The 23839-nt window shown below is 44.1% G+C and overlaps 1 protein-coding gene across 7 annotated transcripts in view; it reads left to right on the top strand.

Annotated features, from left to right (window-relative positions):
- The window catches only part of GNG2 (G protein subunit gamma 2), a 104335-nt gene that overhangs the window by 17833 nt on the left and 62663 nt on the right, over nt 1-23839 (top strand). The window contains exons 2-3 of one of the 7 annotated variants that reach the window (XM_077126763.1): nt 5-159; nt 4430-4493. The exons of 4 other annotated variants lie outside the window; for them this stretch is intronic. The gene's annotated coding sequence lies outside the window, so the exon portion shown is untranslated. 2 more of the 7 variants (XM_077126762.1, XM_077126764.1) reach the window with 2 other exon arrangements.

Genomic DNA, 23839 nt, shown 5'->3' with positions numbered 1-23839 from the left:
TCAGCTTCTAGAGGCTCACTTCCTCTCATCTTCAAAGCAAGCAGCGTTCCGTCTCTCTTTGTGCTTCCTCTGTGGTCACGTCTCCCTCTGATTCTGAACTCGGCCTGGAGAGGCTCTACCAATCTCAAGGACTCGTGTGATCAGAACGGACCCGCCTGGGTAAGCCAGGTCATCCCCCATTTCCCAGGGCCCGTGACTCAGTCATATCTGCAAAGCCTCTTTGGCCATGTGAGACCGATGTGCTCTGGGGATTAGAAGGTGTGCGTCTTTGGGAGGCCACTGTTCTGCCTGCCATGAAGAAAAGAGGCCCATTGTTCACAGAGGAAGGGACGAGAGCATCTGACAGCCACGTAGCAGGGACGAGAGCATCTGACAGTTAATATGGACGGTTGACAAGGCTTAGGGTTTCCGAATTGATTAAGCAAGTTCTTGCTTTGACTTTGCAATTCTCATGTTGCAGGCTCAGGCCCTGGATACTCTCAGTTTTATTGGCATTGGACAGGTTAAAGTCCAACAGTTGCTCTCTTGGCCAGACTGTCTGGTGCTCTCGCCGTGGCCCCTGGAGAGAGTGCTGCTTTTGGCTTTTCTCCAGCTCTGACAAGCAAGCCTACTGTTTGCAGGTTCCAGCGTCTTTGAATAGCACCAGAGAAATGTGAGCTGTTTCTTTCATACTCTTCTGTCTGTCATGTTATGCTTTATTTATCAAGTTCTAAGATGTGGGAACTGGAGGGAAAATAACTGGCAATCCTCACCCTAGTGCTGTTCGTCATGGCCGATGTGTGAGTGTGGTTCTGTTTCTTCCCTGCATTAGGCTGATCATCCCCAGAAAGTAAACGGTTTCTCCCCTAGTGAATAAAATGGATCATTGGTTGTTTTTTGAAAATCATCTTTGGAGTAGAATGTGGCTGGAAATTTTTGATGGAGATTTAAAAATTTTTAGCTGCTTTTGTAGCAGGCCCCTTTTCTATCCAGTTTTAGGAACTTGAGCCATGCAGATTTGGAGACCAAACCTAGGGCTGGCGGTAGGTTAACAAACATTAAGACTGAGGGGTTTCCTGGGATGCAAACTTTCAGAGCTAAAACTGCGACAGTCTCAGGCAAATCGGGCTGGTCGGTCACCGCAGATGTCTGACAGGAAACCTCCAGTGGCAAGTGGCAGTCATGTCAGTGAATTGTCAGAATGGAAATTTTGATTGAGCGAAATAATGACTGATGAGATGCCCCAGAGATTGGGTCGAAGATGGGGGCTAATTCAATTCTTTTTGAAAATCCATGTTCAGATATGCATATTTGCTCAAACCAAAAAACCCCCAAAAAACAGCAACCCAAAAGTCAGAACTGGGAAGAACCAGTAGCATTTATGAAATCACAAGCTACAGCCTGACCTTTCTGCTGTCTGGTGTTCCCAGCAGCTTCCCACATGTTCCTGAGGCTCGCAGCATTGTTACTGAGGTAACCCCAGGCTGGCACAGAGTCTCTCTCAGCAGGGCAGGACGTGTGGAAGTAGTAAAACCCAAGTTTGCCATTGCAGTAGGGAGCTCTCTTCACTTTAATCCTGCCTTTGGTGTAACAAAATCGAACTCCCCTCAACTCCTGAAAACCAGCCTAGAGGTTCAGGAGGAGGTAAGCGTTAGGAAGCAGGGATGGAGTCATACAGAACTCTGAGAACAGGTGCTTCCCGCCCTCCCGCAGCATAGCACGAGCTGCTCACCTTCCCTGGGGTCCCGCTGCTGCCTCTGTGCAGAGACCTTTGCTCCCCCTTTGCTCCCCCGTCCGTAGAACCCTGCTCCCGGCACCCTCAGCAAAGCCAGGCTGGACAGGAAGGGAGAGGGGGGCACTGAAGGGAAACCAGGAACACAGGCCGCCCTGTGGTCTCATCCCTTCACCATGGCCTTTATTTAGAGTGTTTTCTTCTTTAATCTGCTGGAACTAAGCAAGGAGGATTGGACTTTTAGGAGCTGGCAATCTTTTTTTTTTTGTCTTTCTTTTTTTAAAAAATGTATTTAACCATTTCCTATTTTCTTAATTTTCCTAGTTGGTTAGTCCAAGGTATTCTCTTTCACTTCATTGTTTTTCCCCCAAGAGAAGACTGGGTGCTATCAGGTATTGAATGAGCATCTGGGTTTCCGACGAGCAGGTCTAGACAGGATTGTGAACTATTTTATTGTTCTTAATCCTTCTTTGTTGAAGTTCGAACCCTGGTTTCATTTTGCCATGACTAGCCTCATTTCAGCTTGAAACTTCTAGTGGTTTTTTTGTTGTTGTTTGGTTGGTTTTTCTGTGAATCAAACAAGTTCCAGAAATCAGCTTGGTGGGCAAAAGAATCTCAAAGGCAGTTGATTATTTGCCCGTTGAACTCAAATGACCAGTTCCTGAGACCTCAGGGTTTCAAAGAGAGAGAGTTTCTTCCTAGGCACATGGTAGGATAGCAGATGGCCTAGCGGCCCCAAATCTATCTCCCCAAACTGCAGTAGTTCTGATAGTTTTATTGGAGGAAAGATGGGTGGGTTTGGGGTCACAAGCACAGCGGCCCCCGGTGATGTGATTAGGGAACCTGCTTGGGGAGCAAGTGCAGGCTGAGGACAGGCTGGGTCTGTGGGAAGACGGCAGAGAGAGGTCTCGGTGACCTGTAGGCCACAGTCCATCGCAGGTGGCCCACGATGTTTAGAGCCAGGCTCGGTTAGCAAGAGAACTTTAGATTTGGGATGGGTTAGCTCTGGGCTGACCCAAGACCCTTTATTTATAAGCATTCGTGGCTGTCTTTGGTGACTATAGGACTATAGGACTCTAAAGTCGAAAAACTGGACAAACAGGTATAGGTGAGGTCAGCCCCAAGGTGTTTAACATCACGGGGCAGGAGATAAGGCTGCACAGCCATTGCCAGAGGTCAGGGCAGCTGGATGGCAGTTCAGAGGCTTCTGGCATTTCCCTCTGTCTGTTCCAGTATACCAGAAAGCAAAAAGGAATATCTATATAATGACTAATCTTAATCACCCCTTAAATCCTAACTTCTTGGTATTGTGAATGTATTGTGCCACTGAAGTATACACTTAAACATAGTTAATTTTATTTTATATACGTTTTAACCACAATTTTAAAATTGGAATTTGAGGGAACAAAAAAAAGACTACTTATCCATATCTCTAAGTTTTGGAAGAAGTCTGTGTCCATTTTAAAACATTCATATTAAATTTCTAGACCAAAGTTCTTTTCCTTTACTGGGAGAAGATCTTTGGACTTTAAAATTATGTAAAGGCGAAGCTAATAAAATTTGAGGGGATGAAAGAGGAAATATCTCTGGTAGTTAAGAAACTAGCTGTTTATATTTAAGATACATATTTTTGATATTTGATTATAGACCAGCCTATACTTTGCAAAGTGGATCCTAATAAAAATTTGTTTTTTAGAGTTAACTCAAAACACTGGAATTTTCTTCACCTGTCACGGGACTGAAGTTGTGTCAACTTGGTTGGAAAGTTTTCCAATAGTGTGTAGTAGTGGGGCTGCAAGGGGGAATGATAAACTAGACAGTATCCATATGTAATAACACTGATGAGGTGTAAGCAAGTTAACACAGTTAATAAATAAATGAAATGAAATTTTCTTAAACTATTTCCTTCCACACCCCCAAGGGCTCTCACTGATCCGAGTCTGATAGAGAGCTGTGTAAGGGATGAGGACATAGGGGTTAGCACACAATCTCTGGTTTAACTATGACAGTTTTGGGCTTTAAATTCCTTCAAGGTTTAAAGACAGCTATTTTGACCTTTCTCAGAGATGTTAGTAGGCAACTGGTGTAGCATTTAGCTGGTGCAGCATCCAAACTTCATAGCTATTGCATCATTTTATATATATATATGTATATATATGGCACTATTTAAATCTGTCTGCTAGCTTGGGATAAGCTCCATACAACCTTTAATTTCTTAGAAAATATCATGCTCTAGAATGGGCTCCTAGAAGCGCGGTGCCCACTGCAGGCAGTAAAGAGGTGACCATACTGGGGGCTGTGGCAGCCCATGGACTGAGCTGTATGGTGGCAATCATGGAAGCAGGTTTCATTTTGGTGTGTGAGGGTTTAAAGTTTAAAACCATACCCTCAGCAGGTGGTAACCGACATTCCTCCCAATATAATTAATGGAAAATAAGTACATTTCCAGAGAGAACGTACCCCGCAGATGTTGGTTTTACTTTGCTGGCCAGGTCATAATTAGAAATGCTTAGTTTGAACAAAAGACAAGGACTTATCAAAAGCTTTTTATGTGTCAGACACTATGCCAGGTCTATATGTTCCTTTGCTGTGGTGATGTTTTCTTTAAATTTTAAGTCAGTTACAAAAGGAACATACGTGACAGGTTTTTAGAATTCAGCTGGTAAAGGCAGATAGGTGTACATGAAAAATAAAAGTTTCTTCCCCACCGGCTTCTAGCTCTACTCCCCGGGGAGCCGCTGTCAGTGAACTTCAGTCTTGGAGCTGGTGCGTCATTGAAACTGTGAGTATGGCCAGGTCCTGTGAGCCATCTGTTCCTAAGCTTCTCTTCTGAACTCCTCAGTCTTTTAATTTTGAGACACCATTTGGTGCTTTTAGAAATGTGCCTTTTAAAACTGAGCGAGTAAAAGTGTCAGAACTAGAGTGGTGTTGAGAGAGGTGGGCGGTAGGAGAACTGCGACCAGAGAATGTTAGTGTGTCGTTTTAGCTGCGGTAAAATTTACATTCAGAACTTAAGTAATAAACCTTAAGTAGTTCTTTTATAATTGTCAAAGCATCTGGAGTGTGTTCTCTCCTTCTATCCTTTTGATGGCTTTGGTGACCCTGGGATGCGGGTTTTACTTTCTGATGAGTGACAGGTTCAGGGTTAGAACTCAGGTCCTTTCCGAGTTCTAGTCGAGACCCCCGGTCCCTGAGGAGGAGAGAAGCGCATGAACCTCTGAGCCCCGGCTGGGAGGGGTGTGAAATGAAGCTGGACGGGTGGATGCAGGGGGACCTGAAGACCCGGCTAGGAAGTAGATGGGACCCTGCCCCTGCAGCCATACCAACTGGGGCACGGCCTCTCCTCCCAACTGCCCCAGTGGCGCCGTCTCTTCCCATTTTGTTGGTTTTTGGCTCTCGTGGTTCCCGCGGCTCTCTTCAAAATGCTTCCTCTTAGAAAGGATTCCGGTAAACTAATCCAGGCCCCCCTGGAATGGGTGGAGTCACATCTCCATCTAATCAAACGTCAATTCTCACAACTGGGCATGGCTCATCCATGGAGATAATCTGATCACGTTTCCACCTGCAGTGCTCACAGGGATTAAAAGGAATGTTTGCCAACCCGAGATGGATCGGGATGAAAATGCAGCTTTTCTAGGGTACATAATCCTTTCAAACCGGTCCAATCTCTTTTCACATCTTCCTGGTTCAGACAGATGCGTGATGAGTATGCAGAGACACTGTCCCACTGGCTTCTTTTTTCTGTGTCCTGTCCTGCTTTGCTGCATGTGCACGCTCACACACTAGCAGAAGCCAAACAAAAAGTAAACAAAGCACAGGATTATGTCAACATTTTAGCCTTTCCATGTAAAAGAGGTTTACAGATTTGTGTTAAATGACATTTTGGCTTCATCAAAGAAAATGCAGCTCCCGGCTGCTACTCCAGTCCCGCCTTCTCTGGGAGTGCCGTGGCGGGTGGGGGTGGAGACGGGAGCATAGTGTTTGGGGCTCAGACGGGATCACGACCCGCCTTCTTCCTTTGTGCACTTGTGCCTTTTACATAAACTCTAAGTGACCGAAACTGTCCGGAGACGATAACTTAGGAAAGGTGCCAGAAGCATCAGTTCATTTTTATAGCGTTCTTCACTCTGCGTGATCATACCTGTCAGTGAAGGAAAACAGGTGCGAACGCTCTGAAATCTGTTCTATCTCATAGATTTGGCATAGTGGCAGTTTTTATTTAGCAAATATCACTTTCTCTATATTTGATAATTAGAACCAAAGAAATGAAAGTGGTTTCCTGTCTCAGTCTGATTCGAATAGCATGCAGAAAAATGGAGGGCCCCAGGAAACACAGTTTGTAAGCATGAAGACGCGTTATAGGTCAGCCTGGAAGTGTTTTCCAGTTTTCACATTTTATTTTATTTTAACTTTTTATTGTGTAGTATAACATATATACAAAGAAAAGAAAGAAAAAAGCAACAGTTTTCAAAGCATCCAACACGTGGCTACAGGACAGATCCCAGGGTTTGTCACGGGCTCCCGTACCATCCTCTCAGATTTTCCCTTCTGGCTGCTCCAGAACCCTGGAGGCTAGAGGGAGTAAATATTTTTTAATCATCACTTTTTTTTCTTTTCTGTGAAAAATAACATATATACACAAAGCTATAAATTTCAAAGCACAGCACCACACTTAGTTGTAGAACAGATTTCCACCTTTCACATTTTAAACCTGGGAGGGGAGCCTGGCTCCTTCAGTGGCTCGATCTCCCCATGCGGTGCCAGGGCAGGCGTGGACGGGGCAGGCGTGGACGGGGCAGGCGTGGACGGGGCAGGCATGGACGAGGCAGGCGTGGACGGGGCAGGCATGGACGAGGCAGGCGTGGACGGGGCAGGCGTGGACGGGGCTGGCGTGGACGGGGCAGGCGTGGACGGGGCTGGCTGACCCCCCTGCCCAGCCGCAGTTTACGCTCCCTGGGCCTGGCCTCAACCCCGAGATGTCAGCGCCTTCATACAATGCGAAGGCTTGGAATAAAATCATATTCTGAATAGGGCGCCTCTAGCTCTCAGAAGCTGTTTGCTTCTGCTGCTGTATGGAAACAGCTGGCCTCCTCCAACGGATGATTTTAGGAGTCTAACTAGGACGTGCAGTGCATAATCACTTCTCCGGGTCTCCTTTCCCTTCCTGAGGTCAGAATGGACCAGGAGATGAAGGCGAATGTGAGGCGAGGAGAGGCCTCCTGAGGAGAGGCGTGTCCTCCAGGTGAGAGGAGAGGAGAGGAGAGGCGTGTCCTCCAGGTGAGAGGAGAGGAGAGGCGTGTCCTCCAGGTGAGAGGAGAGGCGTGTCCTCCAGGTGAGAGGAGAGGAGAGGCGTGTCCTCCAGGTGTGAGGAGAGGAGAGGCGTGTCCTCCAGGTGTGAGGAGAGGAGAGGCGTGTCCTCCAGGTGAGAGGAGAGGAGAGGCATGTCCTGCAGGTATGAGGAGAGGAGAGGCGTGTCCTCCAGGCTGAGGAGAGGAGAGGCATGTCCTGCAGGTGAGAGGAGAGGAGAGGCGTGTCCTGCGGGTGAGAGGAGAAGCGTGTCCTCCAGGCTGAGGAGAGGAGCTTTCCCGTCCTCGGTACCTTTGTTTGGTGGAGCATGACCTGCATCCGGTGGGCACAGAGCCGGCCGAAGTGCTGGGCCGAGGCCAGCACGTTTGTGCGCAGGTGGCCTGGGGCGTCTGCCGGGAGGAAAGCCCCTCCCTCGTCTGCTCAGAGCAAACGGTCCCCCGGCCAAGACCCCAGTGCATGGGGCGGTGGGACGTGGCCGAGGGCCCCAAGCTCCGCTGTCCACATACCTGCCGTCTGCGTGGGGCCGGGACTCCTCCCCAGAGCGCGGCGCCTGCCCCTGGTTCTCCAGTTCTGGGTTCAGTGGACGGTTTTTTGCTTCTTTTCTGTTGTTCAGCTGGCTTTATTTGTATATATTTTATTATAAAATCTCTATAACAGAGTTCTCCATTTCATCCATTTTTGAGCATACAGTTCAGTGGCTGCGACTACATCCTGGTGCTGAGCAGCCGTCACTACTGTTTTCAGTCAATAAAAGTGTGAGTTTCACCTCAAGTTGTTATTCTCACTCCTTTGCCCAGGGACCAGGACTACTTCTCTGACCAAAGCCAGACTAACCTCTCTGAGCAACTGGACATCTGTCCGTCAGCTGCATCAGCTCAATCTCTGTAACTGGAGAGGTGTTAGTGGTCCATATGCAGAAGAGACTGAGGCTGGAAACCGCCTGAAGGCATTTTCTGTGGCCAGAACATCCCCTGACCTGGGACGCGATGGACCCAGGGGCTCCAGAGAAGACGTGGGTCTGTAACAGGAGCAGTGAGCAGGAGCGTGTAAGGGGAAGGGCAGTGAGCGGGAGTGTGTAAGTGGAAGGGCGCTGGGCAGTGAGTGGGAGTGTGTAAATGGAAGGGCGCTGGGCAGTGAGCGGGAGTGTGTAAGGAGAAGGGCACTGGGCAGTGAGCGGGAGTGTGTAAGTGGAAGGGCACTGGGCAGTGAGCGGGAGTGTGTAAGGAGAAGGGCACTGGGCAGTGAGCGGGAGTGTGTAAGGAGAAGGGCACTGGGCAGTGAGCGGGAGTGTGTAAGTGGAAGGGTGCTGGGCAGTGAGCGGGAGTGTGTAAGGAGAAGGGCACTCCCTCTGCGTCTCTGAATAGGATCTCAGCTGGATGCTGCCTGGGGCCACCCTGGAAGGTACTGGGCTCTCACAATCTTGAATTTCCTCATAAAGTGAAAATAGTGTTCATATCTCTGGCTTGTTACAAAAATTAATGAAACCATGCTTGCAAAATGAAGCAATGTTTTGCACACACGTAGTCATTCACATATATTCTTTACCATGTGTTCACTCTAAGAAATGAACTTCTTTATTGAGGCATCATTGGCAAACAGCAAATGCCACATGGAAGGTGTAGTCTGATGATGGGTTGTGCCTGTATACACCCACGAAACCACCATGCTCAAGATAATAAACAATCCATCTAAACGTCTCCCCTTGCCCTCAGCACTCCACCCCCAACCCGTGCCCCCAGGCAACCACTCATGTACTTTCCGCCACCCTCCAAGAGTCTGCATTTCTAGTTCCCTGTGAATGCAGTCATACAGTGAGCGCTCCTTTTTTTGTCTCCTCTTTCTGCTCAGTGTAATTACATCGAGACGCGTGCATGCTTTTGTATTTATCAATAGTTCTTTTATTGTGGAGTAGATTCTTTTGCATCGGGACACCACAATTTGCTTATCTGACCACCTATTGGTAGACATTACTCACTTATATCTGAAATATATTCCCATTCTTCTTACCTTTTCAATTACTATAAGAGAGAAATCATGTAAACCGTGTCACCACAGCTGATATCCGCATTAACATCCCCCAGAAAGTGTGAATTATAAGAACTGGGGGCAAATGTGATTGTGTTCATTAACCCCTCACTTAGGTTGAGTTCAGAGCTGAAGCCTGGTGCATTCTGCTTCCCAGACTTTCTTTTGCTCTTTACCAAAAAGCAGCAAGGGAGAGGACACAGCCAAAACGCCCATCAGCTGATGAGCGGATAAACAAAATATGTCTCACAGTGGAATATTATTTGGCCATGAAAAGGAATGAAGGACGGATTCTTGCTACAACAGGGATGAAACTTGAATGAAAGATGCCAGACACAACGGGCCACGTATTGTAGGGTTCCATTTATATGAAATGTCCACAGAGACAGAAAGTGGGTTAGTGGTTGCCCAGGGCAGGGGCAAGGGGACTGGGGAGGGACTGCCGGTAGGTGTGGAGTTTCTTTTGGGATGGTGAAAACATTCTGGAATTTGATAGAAGTGAAGAGACAAAAAAAAAAAAAAAAAAACCACATTCAATTGTATACTTTAAAAGGGTAAACCATATGGTATGTGTATTTTTTCTCAATGAAACTCTTAGTTTTCAAAAAGCAATATGGAAAAACTTTGCTTGGGGAAAACGTTCAAGAACAGCAGTTGATTTCATCTCCTGTTTTGCATTTGCTAAAAGAAAGACAGAAAGTGTTTTCCTTCTCTGGCGGTGCTGCACCTGCATTTCCAGGTTTGAGCACCAAGTGAAACCCTCTAGCAACAGGAAATAAAAACACAGCTTCAAATACATTGTATTTTGGGAGTCGTTCAGTGTCATCTTGTTTTAATTTATTTGAATTGATAAAGGGCTTGTAGGTGCTTTGGCTTTTTTTGTCTTTTCCTTTTTTTTCAAAAATAGCATTGTTAGATTATTTCGTCCCCTTTCCTCTAGCATTAGTTAAGTAGACACAGGAATCCTGTCAGTGAAGTTTCTTAGCTAAATCGGATTATTTACGATACTCCTACTAGAAATAGGCAGAGCAGAGTAAATAAGGTAGAAGTCCAAATACTCAAAACAATCCTTGTAAAGAAAAAGCCTGTAGGTAAGAACTAGCTGTTGGGGGGTGGGGGGCGCCCCACCTCGGTTTTGAGAGCTTGGGAGCGCGGGAGTGGGGACAGCTTCCCCCTCCTGCCTCCCGTTACCTGCCGAGCCGCAGGTGAGTCAGGGCCGACACTGTGCTCCACCGGCCTGGGCCCCAACAGCGCTGCTTCCCCGAGACTCAGCTTTCCAGTTGTTGTTGGTTATAAAGCCTCTTTTCCTCCTTTTGAAAATCTTACCAGCTAGGGATTGAGTTTTGGTGTCATTTAGTTTAAATCTTGAGGTGGGTGAAATGTATTAACCCAAGGCGAAAGCGAAGCCAATGTAACGCGGCTCAAATGCTGCTTTTCCTTTTTGAAAAAAGCACTTTTATTGTGGTAACATGTACAACAGAAATTTCCCATGTTAACCACTTACATGTGGACACTCAGTGGTACCAGTTAGAGTCACGATACTGTGTCGCCATCAGGACGGCTCGTTGCCAACATCTTCATAAGCCCAGGAGAAGCTGCCCAGTGAAGCCGTGCCTCCCTCTGCACCTCACAACCCCTGGAGTTCACTTTCTGCATTTCCGAATGTGCTTATTCTAGGCATTTCATATAAGTGAAATCACACAATATTTGTCCTTTGTATCTGGCTTATTTCATTCAGCGTGATGCATCCACGATTCACGCATGATATAGCATGTACCAGAATTCCATTCCACTTAGTGGCAGAACAATATTATGGCACCTTTGCTTTTTGCTGTTACTTGGTGTGTTGGTTTGAGTTTGTGGACCCCAGAAAAGCCATGTCCTTTAATCCTCATTCGGTATTGCTGGACGGGACCTTTTTGATTGTTTACACGGAGATGGGCCCATCCCATTGTGGGTGGTTATGTTTGATTCCGAGGTTTCCATGAGATGTGTCTCCATCCATTCAAGATGGGGTCACTTACTGGGGCCCTTGAAGAGGAAACCATTTGAAAAGAGCTACGGAGCCCACACAGCCAGAGACCTTTGGAGATGAGGAAGGAGTAGGGCCCTGGGGGAGCTTCATGAAACAAGAAGCCCGGAGAGGAAGCTAGCGGACATTGCCATGTTCACCACGTGCCTTTCCAGTTGGGAGAGAAACCCTGAACTTCATCGGCCTTTCCTGAGTGAAGGTAACCCCTTGTTGGTGCCTTAATTTGGACATTTCTATAGACTTGCCGTGATTTGGACATTTTCACTACTTTAGAACTGTAAATTTGCAACTTAATAAATTCCCCTTTTTAAAAGCTGTTCTGTTCCAGATATAGAAATGTTTCTGCATTCTGGCAGCTAGCAAACTAGAACACTTGTTAAGTCAGGTTTTCCCAAGGTAATTTGAAAACTTTTACATCAGCGTGTGCACTTGGGCGTTATATTCTCTCCTGCTTGTATTGCACTACAAAAATAATACATGAGATTTTAACGTATCACCCTGGTGCTAGAAGAACACGGTTCCCAGGGATGTTTCTTTGAGTATTGCTTTAGAAATAAAATATTCATTCACTTAAGCACTGGCCTTCTGCATACACAAAGCACACCTAAAAGGTGGGTAAGTGACTTCCCCAATAAGGGAATGAGTGTTGAAGGTGTGTTAGAACTGAACGTAGATTTGTTCTCTATGTGTGTGTGCCTGGAACATACTGTATGTACAGAAATATTTGTATGTCCAGGCACGTGTTTCAGGACTATTGATAATCAGACCTAAGGATATTCTCCCTCTTTAAGTAACACCTTTAAGAAGCTTGGTGCCGCTCTGATCCTGTTCCTGGACAAAGGCCGTGGATTCTCCCAGTGTGCTCAATCACCAACCCCGAGACCCGGGGTTCAAAGGGAGAAGACCCACCCAGCAATACCGAATGAGGATCAAAGGACATGGCTTTTCTGGGGTCCACAAATTCAAACCAACACACCAAGTAACAGCAAAAAACAAAGGTGCCATAATATTGTTCTGCCACTAAGTGGAATGGAATTCTGGTACATGCTATATCATGCGTGAATCGTGGATGCATCACGTTGAATGAAATACGCTAGATGTAAGCGGGAGGTCAGGTAGCCTGGCAGCCCAAACCTGCCCCCTGAACTGCGGTAATTTGGTGGTTTTATAGCATCAAAATATGGGCGGGGTCTGAGTGTGAGCGCATGGCCTCAGGGGCTGTGTTTAGCAATGCCAGGACTCGAGAGCTGAAAAACCGGGTAACTGGGTGAAGTGAGGGTTCGTCACGAGGTTTTCACAGTCATGGGGCACAAGATAGAGGCTGTGCAACGCTTATCTGAGAACAAGGCTGCAGGATCACGGCTCAGGGTTTTCAGGCATCTCCCTCTGTCCACTCTCCTACCCCAGAAAGTGGAAAGAATTGGCTGTACAGTGAGCCAGTAATTAAACCGTCCCTCAAATCCTAACTTCTCGGTTACTGTCACCTTCCTTTCTCCCTCCTCCTAGAAAACCCTTTCTTTTTGAACTATCTTGGTGAACGAGACAAGGAAATGCGTTAGTTTTTGTTTACTGTGTTTGATAAAGTTAAATGGACCATTGCTGTGCATTTTACCCCTAGATGAGTGTTTCAGGTAATCTCCAGCCTGAGAGTTTTAGTTTTTTTCTTCAAAATTTTTTCTTTATTAGATACTTTTAATTTACAGAAGTAAGATGTGCTTGTTTTAACGACAGTGCAAAGATGTGTGAAGTTCGTTTCCTCCCCCCCCCGCTGTCCCCCCGCGTGGCCAGTGCAGTACTCTGGGTTGTGTCACGCTTTCCTCATGTGAACACCCTAAGTCGGGTGGAAACTTAGAAGGTGACCATTGTGTCAGGCCAGAAAGAGTAGCAACAGTTTCATACGTTCAGTGACACACGTGCGTGTCATGCATTTGTCTCGGATTTAAAAAATGTAAACATTGCCGCACAGCTGCGTTTTGTTTATGTGATGGACCCTGACATTCATGCAGGCAAGTCTCTCGGGGGGCACGAGGAGGTCTCTGCTGCTTGTGGTGGTTTGTCCTACTCCTGCCAACGTTCTTTACTGACCGGGGTGGTGTTTTCTTTTTCTTTTTTCGTTTAACTTTTTTTGTTGTATAATATAACATATACAAAGCAAAGAGATAAAAAAGCAATAGTTTTCAAAGCACTCTTCAAAAACTGGTTACAGGACAGATCCCGGAGTTTGTCATGGGCTACCATATGATCCCCTCAGATTTTTCCTTCTAGCTGCTCCTGAATATAGGGCTAGAAGGAATATATTTATTTTTATCATCACAATCAACTTTTTTTCTTTTTTGTGAAAAATAAAATGTATACAAAAAAGCAATATATTTCAAAGCACAGCACAACACTTAGTTGTAGAACACATTTCAGAGTTTGGTATGAGTTACAGTTCCACCATCTTAGGTTTTTACTCCTAACTTCTCTAAGATACTGGAGACTAAAAGAAGTATCAGTTTAATGACTCAGTACTCATATCCGTTTGCTAAACGCGACCTTCTCTGTATGACTCCACCATCACCTTTGATCTTTCTCCCACTCTTTAGGGGTGTTTGGGCTATGCTCATTCCGACTTTTTCATGTTGGAAGGGGCTGTATTGACCTGTTCTTATATGTAAGTGTTAAACTTCAGTTGAATCCCAAAAGAGGTATTGCTGAGTCTATTTTAAGTTTTAAAATACTTTGCCAGATTTCTTTCCAAAAAAAGTTGTAGCTGACATGTATGAGACCACTTGTTTTCTAAATTACAGCCATCATTAAGTGTTATCACTCAATGGGATAAAGAATGGCATTCTATTTTAATTTGTGTTCCCTTGAATTCTGGCAATTTTGAGCTTATTTTCATTATGTTTTTATAGTTCCTTTGCATTTCTCCTCTGTAAGCTGTCATTTCATATCCTTTGCCCTGGTTTCTATAAGGTTATTTGACTCTTCAGTTTATAGGAACTGTTTGTTTATTAATGATGGCAACACTTTGTCTGTACAACGTGGTGGTTATTTATTTCCCAGTCTATCAGTTGCCTTGGATTTTATCACAGTGTCTTTTTCCTTATGGAAATAATTATTGTATGCTTAGTCACATATATCTATCTTTTCCTTAATTTTTTGTTTCTTTCTTTTCTTTGTTAGGATGGTCTCCCCTATCCAGGGTAAAATAAATATCCTCCTAAGCCTTCTTATACTTTTATTGCTTTATTTTTAACATATAGATGCTAAACCCATCTGGAATGTATTTTATACATGGCATGATATATAAATATGACAGTTTCTTTCATATGTATAGCCAATTCTGACGACACTATTCATTTTAGAAACCATCTTTTAATATCTACTGAATTGAGTTGACATCTTAGTCATATATTGTCTCCACATACACATTTCAATAGTGTGTATTATATTTCCTGGATTTATTTTCTATTCCTGTTGATATGGGTATTGAGTATTTTAGATTTTAAAATCTAGAACAGCAACTGAATCCTATTTAACTCTTCATTTTTCAATATTTCTTAGTATTATATGTCATTTATTTTTCCATATAAATTTTAAACTCATTTTTATTCTGTTATAGAAAAGGAAAAATGGGCCTTGGAGATTCTGTTTAAAAGTCCATTGTAGTTACATATTAATTTGGAAGGGAAGAACTTTTTTTTTTTTACATGGGCAGGCACCGGGAATCAAACCCGGGTCCTCGAGCATGGCAGGCAAGCATTCTTACCTGCTGAGCCACCATGGCCCGCCCGGGAAGAACTTTTTTAATATTCATTTTTTTTTCCATCCAGTAAACGTATTTCACAGTTTGTTCATCTTGTTTTTTTTTTTTTAATTTTTTAAATAATGTTTTATAATGGTTTTCAAATGAATATTGTAGCTTTCTTTTTAAAGCTACGATTAGTTAAAGTTTTTGTCTGCTTTGAAACTGGAGGTTTGACAAAGTAGCTGGATGTAAGATAAATATATATATGTATAAAATTGCTTTTGTCCTCTTGGTGCTAAGACTTGTTCTCAAACTGAAGCACAGAGGAGCCGCTAGTTCAGGTCTGCAGGGATGCAGGTGACGGTGGGTTTAAAGGACGTTGAAGAAGAGCCTGCTGCCCCCAGCCTCACCCCAGCTTTGTCACTGAGCCAGCTGGGGTGGGTTGAGGCTGTTCCTGAGCTCGGGGGATTGGGCACATCACCGCTTTTTGAGTTCTCCATCAGCCGGCATTGCTAAAACGAGGACCCTAATAGAGGAAACTAATAATTGTATTTAAATTTCAATTTTCTTTGAAGCACAATTTTATTTGTTGGTTAAAGAGGCCATTTGACGATGAAACTTAAGATATTAAGCTATTCTTGAATAGGACATCAGATCTTATTGGTCTGTACAGGTTAATGTGATGCTTTGAAAAATCCCAGAGTAATGTGGGCAGAGAATGAAAAAGTATTTGCAAGGTCCCCTTGGGGGGTTGGGGAGAAAGGAGGACATATTGGCCTTCCCCACCTGGGGAATTCCTGATACTCTTGTAAGCAGTGGGGGCACCCTATTCAATTGGCTGAGCCTTTGAAATTGGGGTTCCCCCCTTGAAACTCACTCCTGCAAAGGATAGGTTAAGTCTACTTAAAATTATGCTGAGTCGCCCCCAGAGAACCTCTTTTGTTGCTCAGATGTGGCCTCTCTCTCTAAGCCAACTCGGCAAGTGAACTTACTGCCCTCCCCCCTACGTGGGACATGACGCTCAGGGGTTTAAATCTCTCTGGCAATGTGAGGCAGAAATCCTATATTGAGCTACCTGGCATCAAGGGATTGAGAAAACCTTGATTAAAAGGGGGGAGGAGAGGAATGAGACAAAATAAAGTGTCAGTGGCTGAGAGATTTCAAACAGAGTCGAGAGGTTATCCTTGAGGTTATTCTTACGCATTATATAGATATCCCTTTTTATTTTATGGTGTATTGGAGTGGCTGCAGGAAAGTGCCTGAAACTGTTGAGTTGTGTTCCAGTAGCCTTGTTTCTTAAAGACAATTGTGTAACCATATAGCTTTTACAATGTGAACGTGTGATTGGGAAAACCTTGTGTCTGATGCTCCTTTTATTCAGGGCGTGGACAGATGAGTTAAAAAAATGACAAAAAGTAAATAATAGAGGGGAATAAAGGGTAAAAAATCAGGTATATTGAAATACTGGTGGTCTATGAGAGGGAAGGGTAAAGGGTTTGGGATTTGTGAGTTTTTTCTTTTCTCTTTTTGTTTCTTTTTCTGGAATGATACAGATATTCTAAACATAATCATGGTGATGAATACAGAACTATGTGATGATATTGTGAGCCAGTACTTATACTTCGAATGTACTGTGTGCCTGAAGGTATCTTAAAAATATATTTTTTGAAGATATTAAACTATTAGATCAGGAATATCACTTGTTGGAGGAATTTTTCCTCAGGTATTTTTTAAAAACAGTTCTACAGTACTTCTAAAGACAAGAATTTACAAATAGGAATATTTTTACCTCTGAATAAGCTAGTGACCTGAATAACAGTATAGACAGTTTTCTTTATATTAAATCCATTAAAATGCTAAATGAAAATGCCCCAAATAAAAATCTTCAATAATATAAACTCAACATCCACAAAATAAGTCAAGGCAGAATTTATTTAGAAACCCAACTAATTTTTAAATGGTGTAATTCCAAAGGCAAAACTGATAAAGGAATAGAAGCAATAACAATAAATTTTAATCTCATATGGAACAACTAAGAAGTCTGTATTAGAATTGAAAAAAAGAAAAAGCTCAACTATATTCTAAATGAGAAGAAAGAAGATATAAAGCCATAAAACAAAGGCCATGTAGTGAAAATTACAGTGTCACAATTAAGAACATTTCTAAAAGTTGTAAAGAGTTCATTAGCTACAGAATCAAATAAAAATTAGATGGCTTAAATAAATGTTTTATAACATTTATTTGACCCATTTCTAGAATCAAGCACAGTGTTTTAACTTAAAAGTAATAGGAATATGTACTTGAGCCAATAAGCTAAATAAATTTTAAAGAACCAACAACTTAAGGTTTAAGTGTTTCTGGAATCGATTAAAGCCTTGGCCAATAAATGGCAATGGACAACCACAGAAAGATACCAAGATATTTACTTATAACATTTTCAAACCTCAGTGAAGAAAAAAATTTGAAACCATCTGAAAAGAAAGGTCAGATGATATTCAAAATACTAATTTCAGATGCAGCCACACTGAGACCATAAACTCCCCAAGGAAATGAAACAACATCTGCAGCTCTCTTTATGGAAAAAATTATCCAGCTGTCATTCATTTGGAAAAGCTAAAGGAAGATTTTCACATATCCCCCCAACTCTACAGTTTGGGTCCAAAACAGAAATTCTTAGTTAGCATCATGACTGCCTTATCAAGTTCCACTCTCAAGATGGGAGACAAGAGACTTTAACTAGAGGTCAGTGCTTTTGACGGCAGTTTCAGTGCAGACGGAGATTGTGGCCTAAAACTTAGAAGGAAGGAAGAGAGGAAAGGGACTATAGGGAGCATGTACTATGCACTAAGCTCTTTAAAATACATGATTTCATTTAATCTCCAAAAACTCTCATGCTTCCAGGTATGGCCAGATGAGTAAAAAAAAAATTAAGGATAAAAAATAAATAATGGGGGGGGATAAAAGGTAAAAATTGGGTACACTGCAATACTACGGGTCAATGAGAGGGAGGGGTGAGGGGTATGAGATGGAGGAGTTCTCTTTTCTTCTTTTCATTGTTTTTTCTGTAGTGATGCAGATGCTCTAAAAATTGTCATGGTGATGAATACACAACTCTGTGAAGACATTGTGAGCTATTGATTGTAATATGGTTGGACGTACATATGTGGATATTTCTTAATAAACATTAAAAAAAAGGCTCGTGCTATTATCCCTTTGTTTCAGATAAGAAAGGTCTCAAAGGTTATGTAACTTGCTGTTAAGTATTAGAACCAGAATGTGAATAAATGTCTTTCTTACCTCCAAGAAAAGTAGGAGTTTCAGAATGACAGTCTAAAGAACTGAGAATGGGATAAGATGGGGAAATAGCTCAGACACTCATTTTTACTCAGACAGAAATTTAAGAATTTCAGTATGTTTGCAACTGGAAATCAGCAGAAAAATGAATTTGATCATTGTCATAGTTTATACGTTTGTGTGCAGAATTGGCTTAAGTAGAAATAGTTTTGATCAATGCTTTCTTCCAAGCATATTTCAAAAAAAGGAGAAGAAAGTATGTGTGTGTGTCTAGAAATAGCAAATTCATAGATACAGAAAGTAGCTGAAAGTTTAAAGGTTGCCACAAGATGGAGAGTGAAAACTGGGGAGTTGTTGCCTGATGAATGTAGAGTGTAAATTTTGGAAAATAGAATTTTTAAGTCATAAAAAGTCATAGTAAAATACAAGGCAGGGGCTAATATAATTAAACAAATCATAAGGAAATTGAGAATATGCAAGAAAGAGATGATGTATGAATTACATGATCGTTAAGGCTATCACAAATACTATGAGTAAAGAGAAAAACTGTTAAAACCAAAGAACAAGCAAATAATGCGAAAGTGTCCACGAGGTGTGTTAGAGAAGGGCATCCGTCTTTGGAGGCATCTGTTTGACACATTCAGAGAGAGAAATTGACTTATCATTAGGTGTATTCAAAGATCCCTCATAGCCACCAAAGACCTTCGGCCTTTTGAAGTCTGTGAGCATGTGTTGCATACCCCCTGGTTTACTAATACTGACCAGAGTTGAACAGTCCAGTTTACCATGGACTGAGGCATAGTAGAGTCAAACTATTCACCTTGAGTTAGGAAATGATGACTTTCCTGGGTTTGATCGTGTGGGAAGCAAAGAGGCTTTGTCAAGTCAAGCAGCTGTGAACGTGAAGGCCCCTGGAGCTAACAGGAGTGGAAATGCACGTGGGGAGGCAGCGTAGACTCCTTGGACGACTTACGGGGGGGCCGTGGAGATAAATGTGATAAATGGAAGACGAAGGTTAGAGTACGAGGTGCCAGCTGCCCAGGGTACACTGAGGGGAGCGAGATCCCGGCTACACTGGCTCTAGTGGTGATTTCACGAAGGGAAGATGGTGGAGAAGTTCAATGGTGAGGACGGCCGTGGGAGGTTCATTTGTGTTAAGGCTTAGAGGCAGATCAAATTTGCTCTCTCGAGACAGAAGCCTATCTTTACCATTGCCTGGATTTCCCTGAGTAGATTACCAAATAGTTTGCGGGTCCTTTTTCCCTAGACCTGGGAGGTGCAGGGAACACTGCGGATGAAAACTAGATGGAGCAAAACGTGGCCAAGTAGATGAGAATATCATTGACTCTGCCATGTCTGAAGCCGGGGTTCCGTCATGGTCATACCAGCCGCATGGCCATTAATGCTCTGAAGATGGGAACTTGTCGTTAAGGAAGGCAGTCAGAGGCATCTGCACAAATGCAGTAGTCTTCTCAAGTCGTCTTGAGATGAGCTGCCATGAAAGGGAAATCTTATTAGCAGAAGACCCTCGGATAACTGTTCTCCAGAACTAGTGAAAGAAACCATATAGATGGGCTCTCTGGGTATTGCTTTCTATTTATTTTACCTTCTCTCTGTGGTGGGAGCTTCTCAAGCAAATTGTCTCTGTCCAGTGGTTATGTATGCTAGGAAGCATGGATTCTAGTCTACGGATTTTGCAGTCTGAAAATTTTAGAATGGTATTGTTTCATCTATTTCTCCAAGCTGCCTTTGAGGCTAATCTTATTGCTAAAAAAAATATGAAATATTTGAAAGAACTGAGAATGTATTTCTTCTTCAATGGGGAGACGTGAGCATGGGGTTATGTGAGGGTAGGAGGAGACCTTGCACGTTGGCTTCATGGGTGTGATACAGACGTGTGCTGAGGTCGATATAAGAAGGAACAACTCAGACTTGGCAACAGAAGACCTTGTTCTCTTGACTCTTTCCTGACTTCCCAGGGACAATTTAACAAAAAGAAAAAGATAAAAATAAGTAAAACATGAAAAAAAGCTTAGAGTATCAGTCTTTAAAGAAAGAAAGTAAAAAAAATTGTCAAAATAATAGCTCCAGGAAAGCCCAATGGAACAAACAAAACTGCCTCAAAGGACTGGGGACAGCTCTTTGTCTGAATTAAAAATAACTAAAATTGTTAGGCTGTCCAGTGAATACAAATGTGCATTTCACTGGCAAGTGCTTGTGCCCTGAGGCCCTGCATCCTCTGAGATGGCGGCTACCTCAACTGCCCACGGAGAGAGCTTCCAGCCAGCTGGCCCGGCTGGGGCACTGTCCCCTGCCTTCTTTGACAATCCAGTGCGGCCCTTGGACATTGTCCTGATTCTCGTGGGGCCTCATGAAGTGCTGGTGGTGTTGAAATATGTCTGGTGATTCAGGCCAGCGTCTAATTAACCTTGAAAAAACGGAGGAGGAGGCAGCTGGGATAAAATCTCTTTATGTGAGATTTCTCGACCAACTTTCTAGAGAGCCCATCTCCGCCTTAAAACTGACCTCCAAGGACCCGTGTCCAGGTTAGTTATGAGCCTCTCCTGTGGCAACCGCCTTGCCTGTGCAGACACATGTAATTCTTCTCCTGACCCCCTTCTGACAAGCAGAGTTTGTTCTTGGACTTGTTTCAGCAACACATTCTTTCCCCTTTCTCAGCCCATTTCTGCCCACCATTCTTTTTATTTTATTTTAATGCTTTTATTGTAAAAACTCGGCATACAAACATACATTCTTTTTTTAAAAAGTGTTTTTATTGTAAACAACAAACAAACATACAAACATTCTTGACATACATTCCGTACTTGTTGTACAATCAGTGGCTGACAATATCATCCAAACTCAAGGCTACTGGAACACAGCTCAACTCCTAATACACCACACACTAAAAGGGATGTCTATATAATGCGTAAGAATAACCTCCAGGACAACCTCTCTACTCAGTTTGAAATTTCTCAGCCACTGACACTTTATTTTGTCTCATTTCTCTTCCCTCTTCTGGTCAAGAAGGCTTTCTCAATCCCTTGATGCCAGGTCCCTGCTCATCCCGGGAATTCTGTGCCACTCTGCCAGGGAGATTTATACCCCTGGGAGTCACGTCTCACGTGGTGGGGAGGGCGGTGAGTTCACCTCCTGTGTCGCTTAGAGAGAGAGGCCACATCTGAGCAATAAAAGAGGTTCTCTGGGGGTGACTCTTAGGCGTAATTTTAAGTAGGCTTGGTCTATCCTTTGCAGAGATAAGTTTCATAGGGGCGAACCCCAAGACTGAGGGCTCAGCCTATTGATTTGGTTGTCCCCACTACTTGAGAGGATATCAGAAATTCTTCAGATGGGGAAGTTGAATATTTCTCCCTTTCTCCCCAGTCCTCCAAGAGACTTTGCAAATTCACTGTTTTAATGCACTGTTCAAATCAGTCTGGGATTCATCAGGGCATCACACTAACCTGGACAAACCAACAAAATCTCACACCCTATTCAAGAGTCCATGAACTTATGGTGTTCAATTAAGCTGACCATACAAATTGAATTTGGAAATGCACTACCCAAAATATAAATTTTGCACTAAATAAACATCTCTCCCTTTAGTCTCACACAGAAGTTGAAGTTTTAAAATACGGACAATGTCATGCTTTATCCTGTATTCTGATTTACCTTAATCCTATCCAGATCAGCTTCACTCCTATCTCTACTCAATGTCTGATCCCCTTTTCAACTTTTTAAACAGTTCCTGTATGGGATACTTCTGACTTTCGTAGTTTCAGAGTTCTAACTCTGAGTCTCAGGTGTCACATAAATACCCGAAGTTTCTGGGAAAGATCACATTACATATAAGCAGCTCAGTATCTGAGAATTTAGAATTAACAGTTACACCCCCTGAATACATGTGATGCTGTAAGAGCTTACAACCCAGGACCCTTTACACTAGGCCCCAACCTGATAACCCGTGCTCTCGACTTCAGTGCACTGAGTTTTTATATTATAGTTGGTCCATATGAGTGAGGCATGATAATATTTGTTGTTTTGTTCCTGACATTTCATTCGACATACAGCTCTTAAGGTTCATTCACCTAGTTGCATGCCTCACAGCTTCATTCCTTCTTCCGCTCAGCAGTCTGTTGTGTGTGTACATCACAGTTCCCCCCTCCACTCCTCAGTCGTGCACCCTTAGGCCACCTCCGTTCGTTGTGGGTTGTGAACACTGCCACCATAGACACCAGTGTGCAAATGTCCATTCGTGTCCTCACGTCAGCCCCCCCAGGTGTGCACTGAGCCCGTCTGCCCACCATCGCCACCCCCTCCAAGCCTGTGGAAACGGGCCCTCTGTCCCCTGCCGTCCCCAGCCTGACACCCGCTAGAACTGATGCGAACATGGTGTAGACATAAAGAAGTATTATTTATGTTCAAAATTGAGGGTAAAGAAAATAAAATAAACATTTTTTCTCAGAGACATAGGAAGTGTTTATAAAAATGTATCCTCTACTTGAACACCTGCAAACTTTCAATAAGAACTGAGAAATCAGGAATTATGTCATTAAATGTCACATTTCCTGACCACAATACAACTCACCCAAAAATAGTGCTAATAAAAATACTACATATAAAATAATTAGGTCATAGGCAAAGTAGTACAAAGAGAGGAACGCAGTTCTTTCAGAATTGTTTTATTCTCCATTTCCTCCCTAGAATGAAGGACACTGTTAACGGGGTAGAGAAGAGAAGGGCTGACAATGCTCGGGAACTGGGAGAGGGACGTGGGCGGTTGCCACCTGTCCTTGGATCCCGTCACTTCCCTGGCGTCTCACTGCAGGCCCGCGAGGGAGGGGCGAGCAGTGGAGGGGGCCAACACCTGCTGTTTCCTCCCCCTTCGCTAATAGTTGATGGTCACAAGAGTGAGCGACTGCAGCGGAAATGGCGCCAGGAGGCTTTATGGACCTTAAAATTATTCTAAAACTGATCGATAAGAATTAGCTTTCAAGCTATCAGAGAAAACTTTGCCTTACTGGATGTTAAAAATATATTGTCATGCCTCCCAATTCAGAGTGGTGTGTATGGAGTAAAGAAGGGAAGCAGATTCCCGGGAGAGAGCGCAGAGCTCCAGCGGAGACAAGGACAGACTTGAGTCTCCCGTCCCAGCTGAGAGTAAACCCACGCCTGGAAGCGCCGGGGGCCTGGGGTGTGTGGGGGCCATGTCTGGGACTGAGTGCCTCTGGGGACGCCCTGCCCCCCTCACCATGTCATTGGCTTTTGTGCCCCCCCAGCTGCCTCCGGGTTGGGCCTTGGGCTCTGAGTCCTTCGCAAGGCCCGTCCGGACCCCATTCCCGGGGCTGGGGGCGGCCTGGCCCGGAAGCGGGTGTGAGGCTGTCGCCGGCCAGGGTGGGCCCGCTGGGTTAGGGTGGTCTATTGAGGAAGGGAGGCCGATCTGGGCACAGACGCGCCGGGCACCGCAGCCCCCGAAGGCTGCCCATGGCCGCAGGCTGGGAGGAGTTCAGCCGTGTCCCCGGTGACCCGCCAGGACACGCCCCGCAGCCTGGGCCCCGCGGTGGCCGGTGTCACCCTCAGAGAAGCCCACACCGGGGGCTGGTGACACGTCCACGGCCAGGCCCCACCCGAGTCAGAGGTCTGGGGTGGGGCCTGAGAATTTGCATTTCTTTAGTAAGTTCCCAGATGAAACGCAGTTTGCTGGACCTGAAGTAAGTGCATTAATTGAGAATAAGCA

This window comes from Tamandua tetradactyla, chromosome 14 (assembly GCF_023851605.1).
Source record: "Tamandua tetradactyla isolate mTamTet1 chromosome 14, mTamTet1.pri, whole genome shotgun sequence".
In the NCBI taxonomy this organism is placed as follows: Eukaryota; Metazoa; Chordata; class Mammalia; order Pilosa; family Myrmecophagidae; genus Tamandua; species Tamandua tetradactyla.
The sequence above is the reverse complement of the archived record's forward strand: the minus strand, read 5'-3'. Positions and strand labels throughout refer to the sequence as shown.